Raw genomic sequence first — 7,250 nt, forward strand, 5'->3', positions numbered from 1 at the left:
AAATGGAAACCTGTCTTTTTTACCACCTTTGTTTGTCCAGTCTGCTAAGATCTTCAGGGCAATTGTTTTCTTGAGTCTGATCTATGACCATGCCCTTTAGCATCACAGAACCTAGACCTTAGCTGGTATCTAAGGGTGGAAAGAGAATATTACCTTTCATTGCCTTTGTTTGCTTGGCTTTTGTGCTTCCATAAATATTTTTACAGTGGCATAAAATCCAAGAAGACAAATGAGCATGCCCCTTGTGTTACAAATGCCCCAAATTTGTGGCTCACAGAGGTGGTATTAATTTGTGCCCCTATTTAGCAGTGGGAGTCTGTTTGCTGCCCACACTCTCTAGTCATCCCAGCGGGTGCTCTGGCAGGGTCAGATGGGTTTGATCCTGTGCAACCTGGGAATTCTCATGCAGGATTGGCCTCCCGGGCAGCCCTGGAGTGCATGTGTGGCTTCCCCTCTTAAAGACACATCTTGGGGACCCTCTATCAACAGGGGAAACGGGTCCTCCACTTGCAGAATGCATCCCTGGGATCTCTGCGGTATCTCTTGATAAGCAGGGAAAGTTGGGATTTCCCCCTGCTTACAGAAATGCACTCCTAAGACATGACATGAAGATTCCCAGGATTTCATCTCTGTAAGAGAGGAAAGCTGAGCAGGAGCTCCTAGGGCTTGAGGGACCCTGTCCTGCATGGGAATTTCCAGGAAATGCAGGACTGGGTCCTTCAAGCTCCAGGAGAACACTTCACCCATTGTCCTGTGACATCAATAGGCAGGACAATTGGTGACGTGTGTTTCACACAAGGAAACAACCCAGCACAGCTAATCCACTTCATTTGACAACATCTATTTCAGCCTATGAGCCACTAAAATGCCATAATACAGTAGTTACTGTGCTATGGTACAGATTCAAAGCTAAAGCAAATTCCTGTGTTGTATGGATTCTATGAAGTGTCCATTGTACAAGTTTAAACATGGAACTTATTGTATATTTTTGTTAGAGTTCCTGCATCGTGGCAATCTGCTTCTGATGGAAATAACCAGCGGTTTTTTAAAACAGACTAGGCCTTCTCCTTGGAGTCTGAAATATCACTTGTGGTGGGGCAATTCTGGGGGGTCAACTGAAAAGAGGGCAAGGAAGGAGGTTTTAAGAAATCTAATATTTTTGTATAACAAGCAAAGTAATTGCCTTATGTTTTGCCCATTTGCTTATTATTTGTTGTCTCCTTTTTAAAGTGTACAGGGTCTGTGTTATCTCATGACTGGAAAGCAGTTAGGATGTCCTGAGTGTCAATGCAGGTCAAATAATAATTGAACAGATTCCCAATAGCAGTGTATTCAACACAGTAACAGCGTGACACTCCCTGTACCATGTCATGATAATACAGACATCAGGGGAAGGTCAAATTTAGGCCAGTTCAATTAAGTGTGAACAGGTGCCTCCAGACCACCATGAAATAACTATCTCGTTAAGCCACTCTAATGGGGTTTGAGGCATTCACTTCCATCTGTGTGTGTAACTTTAAACCATCCTGCAGCAACAGGTCTTAAATCAGGCTGCTTGACACAGCCATCCTTACATTATCTTTCAGTTATAAAAATAAAGCTGTTAACTATTTTATCCTGACAATAGCCTGGATTTTCCTTTGCTGCAGCAACACAGAGGGAGGAACCGCTATGGAATTGCTGGGTGGGTGGAATCCTTTTCTAAAATCACTTAATTAGGATGGATAAGGATTATTCCACATGATGTGGAGCAAGGAGTGGGTCAGACAGCCAAAATCTGTACCTCTCCATCAATCTGCAGGAGCCTGGGACCTTCTATACCAAGGCCCTGTGCCTCCATGCCAGCTCTGGACTCCAGTGGAGGCACACAGCCAGGGACTTCTGAGGGCAGTGGCTGCCCCCAGGACTTACTCAGGAGGTTGGGTTGTCTTGGAAGCTCAGAGCCCTGTCCCTTCGGAGGGTCCCACCGAATGTGGAGTTCTGGCCCATTCATTCCACGCCCCACAAAGTACAAATGGAGCAAGCCAGGACTGTGCAGGAACCCTGCCTCATTTCCTACACACCGAGTTTTTCAATATGCCGACATACAAAGTACAAGGTCCCCATGTTTAATTTCATAATGTTGCTTCATGTACATATGTTTTGCAATCTGCCTTCAATTTTAAACATTGCTTTATAAAAACCCCCACCATGACCACTAGTACTTTGTATTTGCAAGGACCATTCTGAAAACTTCCTTCCTCTGTTCAATCAAAACTACCATTCAACAGATGCTCAAAGACACTGCATCACAAACTGGTGAGTAGCAAAGCTGAAGAATGGAAGCTGGGCCTCTTGAGTGTCAGTCAGGCCCTTAGCCAATGGATTGTATTCCAGTTATAATTACATATGTTAGGATAAAATATACAGGCGTTTACAAAATGTATGCTGTATTAATTTGCATCCCACACTGGAGCCTACTAAGTTGTGTGAAGTATACATCAGTTCAGGGTTTGGTCCAGCACATTAAGATTCAAACGTGCTCGCAAGCTTTAATAGATCCTAAGGTATGCTGTTCAATCTGGAAATGTTTGTTCACATTTCATGAGAATTCTTTTAGTATGCTGTGGACACTTCTTCCCTTCTTAGGAAATGTCTTTAGAGATGCACTTTAACTGTCTAGCAAAAAGTTTATCCTTGTCAAGCAGTGATATGTACAATTGTACTTGTACATGGTTATTTTTGCAGGGGAGGGGTCTTTCTGTAAATAATTCCCTTATAGGGGAAAATGAATCAATTTGCAGTGCAGAGTACCATTAGTTTTCATTCACAGAAGGTGCATATGAGATGGTTTGTGCATGCTGTACCTGCTTGCTGAAATTCAGTATACTTTATAAGCTCTGCCTCCAAGAAGTTTATAATAAAATTATCACCCACCACATCCCTGTCACACACCTGCCAAATCTTTTCATTTGTGTAAACAAAGCCTCTCCACATGAAGGTTTTTGAGGACATATTAATCTGAAAGCTTCTGCTTTCATATTGCTCTTTAGCAACTTGCTGGATAATCCATTTTGAACACACTTTCTTTATTGAAGTCCATGTTTCAAGTAAACTAATCTTCCCTGTCCTCTTAAGATAGTCATCTAATTATGAAATGCTGAAGAAGAGGTTGGAAAGGCATCTATCTGGGATGGTTTTAGAACAGCAATTTTCATAGATTGTTTTCTAAATTCTCAAGCTCTGTAACAGACCTGGTCCAAAGCTGCATGACGTCAATACTACTCTGAAATTTTCCTTGTGGAATATCCTTCACATCATTTCTGCATCAGAGTGGGGTTGGATCCTGTGGAATGAACAGGGAAATTTCACCTGTAAAATATGAGGATCCCTCAGGTCTAAATGGGTATCAGAAAATCCGCTAGAGGCTAAGGCTATCCACAAAGAGGATCCATGAGATTTTATATTGTTTCAGGGGTTCTTGGCTGTCCCCTGAAAATCTATGGCAACATGGCAGTAGTGAAGTCCTCCTATTGAAGCATCCGCTTCTGGACAGTGCTGCAGAAGCCTTCCACAGCACCGTAATACCAGCTCAGCATGCTACCTATAGAGCAACTAATAGTATTTTTAGTTTATATGCAGAGGTGCCTTGGAGTTCTCCCATACAGGCCGGTTTAGACTGCTGATCTGCAATCCAGTACAGGACCCTAGCCTGGGGTGGTATATTTAGTCTTAGGCACTCATTCCTCCAGTTGTTTTTTCCTGTCACTCATTCCCTATTTTGGGAATGAGTTTTCTGCTTTCTTTACCACCTCTAACCCTTGAGTAATAACTTCGCTCCCTAGCATGCCACTCCCACTCCCTGCTACCCCACTTGCAGAGCAAGATACAAGTAGCTCTAGTCCTTTTTATTTTATTTATTTAGCATATACAGTTTCAGCATATTGTTTCAGCCATCTTAAGGCAATGTCATCACCAGTGTGAAGAGTTTGAAGGCCCCCTGGTAGCATTGTAATTGGACATGAGTCAGCAATGTGGGACATGGCTTGAACTTGTCCACAAGGGCATTTGCTGTCATTGAAAAGGCCCCATTGGTATAGGTTTGAGATGCAGTGACTCTTTTACACCACAGATGAATGTAACCCAATCCTGCTTTATGAATAACAATTCTTTTCTTTTTGTAAAATTGTTTAATAGCTGAGTATACTGCAGGAGAGTGGTAGCTACCTCTTTTAAAGGATGCCTGAAATAGCCGAGCAGTATTTTTTTTTCCTGCTCTGACAAAATGTAGTAAGTGGAATTGGAGAAAAAGCAAAGCAAAGCAGAACCTGGTCTTAAATGGATTTGACTGTAATACAGTGTTTTTTCAATGACTGTTTAAGAGTAATGCCAAGTGCTTGGCCTTTATAGGCCAAGCCAGCCCATAAACACAAGCAGGGCTTCTGTGTTTCACGCAAGCTTTCCAACCCATTAGGCTTGTCTGTGCCCCTCTTCAGCAATAGGACTGGGTAAGGAAGAGACAACATATTGACCTTTAGGGATTTCATCACCTCTTTTAGCAATGGGTCTGGTAGAGGAAGTAGCTAAAGGCTCTAAGAATATAGTCAATAGCATTGAACAAGCACAACAAAGAAGTGTAGGCAGTCAGAGATAAATTCTGTATGCAGGAGAGAGACAACTGTAGGAGCAGGCAGTTTTATGTATATTTATACTTTATATGTAAAATCTCATTTTATGAAGTCATCCATTAATACTGTATTGTAATTTTTTTTAATACTGTCTGCCCCCCCCCCAAGTTTCAGTATTACACCAGTGGCTTCTTGTATCACATGCCAAAGAAAGAACGGTGAGGAGTGATCTCTGCAAAAATGCCTAAAATGCAGTAAATGAATGTGGCGACTTTTTTTTGCATTTAATTAAAACACTGGAGTCTGAAAGATAACAAAGGTCCATGCACTAAAGCAGATCTGTCAGCCCCAGAATATCTGTAATCAGTCTCTCTCTCAGTGTTTATCATCATTCAAATTAGAAATGTTTTGAAGGGTATTTTTCAAGGAAAACTCTATAGAAGGCCATTGGCTTTACTTTGGATCAGGTCCAGAAGTCTGAATGTGTTTCTTATCACAGTAATATCTGAACAATTTAAAAGAATTGAAAAAAATCACAGTTGTGCACACTCTTCTCCCCCTTTCCCTTCAATAAGTTCTATACAAATTCAACAATCTAATCATATTTTTAGTTCTATAATTGGAGAAACAGAAACCAAGGAAATGAGTTTTGCATTTAGTTACGAATGCGGTGAGGTCTTTGGTTTGCTCTGACTTGGGTAAATAATATATTCCATAGGTAGTAAGATAAAGACCCTGTCTCTCTTGTTTGTGAGAGACTTTTGACTAGTCTCATTGTTCCAGTGGAATGTAGTTAATGTGAAAAGTCATGGTCATAGTTGATAGACAATGGATTCAGTTATTTCCATACATGTTTGTGTACAGGCAACCCCAACAAATAGTCTCTTTTAAGACAATATTAATTTCTGTATTAAAACTAGGTACATTGTTTGTCCCCACTACTCTCATTGGAAAGTTGTCCCAAAATCTCCTTCCTCTGGCACGTAGAAACCTTCTAAGTTCCAGCCTAAGTGTATTCATTTCCAAATTATATCCATTCAATATTGTTCCATTGCTATTCTAGAGTTTGAATAGCTTTTCTTCCTCCTTGGTGTTTAGAACCGAAGATATATTTGTTAACAGGAACTGTACCCTTCTAGATCCACCCATATTTAGGATTTTGAAAAGGGGAGTGCAGTTGGTGTGGCACATCATCACATATAATTAGGGACCTATTTAACTTGCAGTGAGACAAAGCCATTTTCACAGCAGCCCTGCCCCTCAGTGCTGATTGGTAGAGAGGCCCTGCCCCTCTCTACTAACTGGTGAAGAAGCCACAGGAGGGATGAGGAAGCAGCTGCCATCTTGACTGCTGGCTGCTTTTTGTCTGGCCCTGCCCCTCAGTGCTAATTGGCAAAGAGGCCCAGAGGGGAGGAGGAAGGTTAGCCACTAACTTTTCTGCTGCCCGCTTCATGTTGCTCCTCCAGCTGGTACTTTCCCCTCTCAGGAGGGCTACAAGGCCCACCTGGGAGGCAAAGTCTTAATAAAAACTTATTTTTATTAAGTTGTTTGTTTGTTTGTTTGTTTGCAGATTTTGCAAAACCCTGGATTGCATGGGCAACCCCAGATTTTGCAGTTTCTGTGAAACACCAGTTTAGGTAGGTCCCTACATATAACAATGCATATTTTCCTCTTATTAAACAGAAATTAGAAGCTTTACTAATATGTTTGGGTTCTAGTACTGTATTATTCAGTTAAAGATCAGAGCAAAACCAAATATAAATGTATTGGAATGTGTACTCATTTGTTAGATTATATATATATTTTTTTTTAAAGGACAACTAGGCAAAAATTGTCAAAAGATCACATTACATTAATTCTGTAGTCATCATAGTTAAATATGCATCTCTTAATCAGATTCATAAAACAAGATCTAGCCTTCTTGAGTGCCTTGACAGTGCCTCTGGTACTTCACTGCCATTCACTTCAACACCCAAGCTAATATTACTGTTTTTTTAGCTAGAGCTAAAAATAGTTTATACGGCTCTGAAATAGAAGACACATTACCAGGAATGGCTAACAAACAGCAAAATTGCAGAAGAAATGATAGTTTGAATAGTGGACTACCAGGACCATTAAAAAAGAGAGAAGGGTGTTAAAACCCATGGAGTGAAAAGAGATTAGCAAGAAAACAGTAGATTAAGTGAGCCATGAAGTCAATTGAATCCTTCACTGCTGCTTGAATAGAAATGCCACTGCCAGGCAGTTGGTTTGGAAGTCTGGGTGCAGCAAGAATCAAAGAGGAGTCCAAATGTACCACTACAACACTCCTCTGAATCTGTGCATGATTTTAAACCTTCATGGGTCCTCTTTTCCTCTAATCATCTCCACAGCTCTTTTCTGCAACCATTCCAGTTTGAATTCATTCTTCTTGAACATAGGTGACCAGAATTGTATGCAGTATTTGAGAAAGCAGAGGATTGAGGTGTTGTGCTTGGCAGACCTTACTTGCTGCCACGTTATGTAATAGGTAGGGCTGTTTCAGAGGGTCTTGTTTCATTCTTGGTTGGGAATTGCAGATCCTGACTCCTGAATTTTCAAATATATGGAATATTGTGGCAAGGTTTAACACTGGGAGAAGGTATCCCTTATTTGCAGCACTGA

The sequence above is a fragment of the Alligator sinensis genome, unplaced genomic scaffold (genome assembly GCF_000455745.1).
Source record: "Alligator sinensis unplaced genomic scaffold, ASM45574v1 scaffold489_1, whole genome shotgun sequence".
In the NCBI taxonomy this organism is placed as follows: Eukaryota; Metazoa; Chordata; order Crocodylia; family Alligatoridae; genus Alligator; species Alligator sinensis.